This window comes from Herpailurus yagouaroundi, unplaced genomic scaffold, assembly GCF_014898765.1.
Source record: "Herpailurus yagouaroundi ecotype Mexico unplaced genomic scaffold, PumYag 67793, whole genome shotgun sequence".
In the NCBI taxonomy this organism is placed as follows: Eukaryota; Metazoa; Chordata; class Mammalia; order Carnivora; family Felidae; genus Herpailurus; species Herpailurus yagouaroundi.
The window spans coordinates 12,677,284-12,678,773 of NW_024420586.1; positions in this window are offsets into that span (position 1 = coordinate 12,677,284).

A 1,490-nucleotide genomic window follows, 5' to 3' on the forward strand; every position below is an offset into this window, starting at 1 on the left:
ACGAACAGTAAGATCATGACCTGAGCCGAAGTCAGACACTTAATCAACTGAACCACCCAGGCTCCCCAAATTATTCAGACCTAATACTTCATGAAATAAGCTTCATCAGAATAAAGTATCACCTTGCTTTACATGGGTTAATAAAAAAAAAACATAGACGGACAATATTTAAATGATGGCTTCCACAAACTGAAAGCAAAATTACATTATGAGCCATTATATTAACTAAAGTGTATCAATCATTTCAGTAAAGAGGGGTCAAGAACTAATATGATGAATGTATATTGGGGCATATAGGCATGCCATGGCACACCCAAAAGAAAACTTGCATGTTAGTAACTAAATCTAGTCTCAGTGAAAAGTTATTGTGTTTACACAGACAAAAAACATAATGTGATGTATGACTGGAATTTCTTAACTTTAATTTTATTAGTTTTATAGTCTTATTTGCATATATTTATAACAAATATTAGTAAATGAATATAAATAAAATCTAAAAATTACTGTTTATTTGTGTATATATAGTTATAAAATCATACATTTAAGCATACAGATTTTTATGCCTAGTTTTATGTTGATGCATGTTAAAATAAAACTATAATTGTAATCTGTCACCATTGGGTATCTTTGATTTTTTTTTTTTACTTCTAAAGGAAACAGTTTAAAAAAATTTTTTTTTCAACGTTTATTTATTTTTGGGACAGAGAGAGACAGAGCATGAATGGGGGAGGGGCAGAGAGACAGGGAGACACAGAATCAGAAACAGGCTCCAGGCTCTGAGCCATCAGCCCAGAGCCTGACGCGGGGCTCGAACTCACCGACCGTGAGATCATGACCTGGCTGAAGTCGGACGCCCAACCGACTGCGCCACCCAGGCGCCCCTAAAGGTAACAGTTTAAATACATATTCAACATCCATTCCAACACATTGTTTTAATTTGTAAAAATTAGACTAAAGCTTCTCTTAGGCCTGTCAACCCTTTAATTCATATTTTTGAGCCCCTACTATGTGAAATTTAGCATCAAACAATTAAACATTCTTTGTCTTAAAAGAGCTCATCATAGTCCAGCAAACTTTCCAAACTACCTAGAGAAGAATCAGTTCAGACTGTCACTTTCTGCTTTTACAAGATGTGTACTTGAGCATATTACATGCTCTCTAATTCACAATTTCTTTACCTATAAAATACAGGCGATAATAAAAACTAACTCAGAGAGTATCTGTAATAATGAGATAACAGAGTCAGCAGCCCAGAGACAGATCAATATTGACTTTAGATTGATAGGTAATATTGATTTTAGATTGATACATAACTTTTTAAAAGTTTATTTATTTAGAGAGAATACAAGCAAGGGAGGGGCAGAAAGAGAGGCAGAGAAAGGATCCTAAGCAGACTCCACGCTATTAGCACAGAGCCTGATGTGGGGCATGAACCCACGAACCACGAGATCCTAACCTGAGCCAAAATCAAAAGTCAGACACTTAATCAG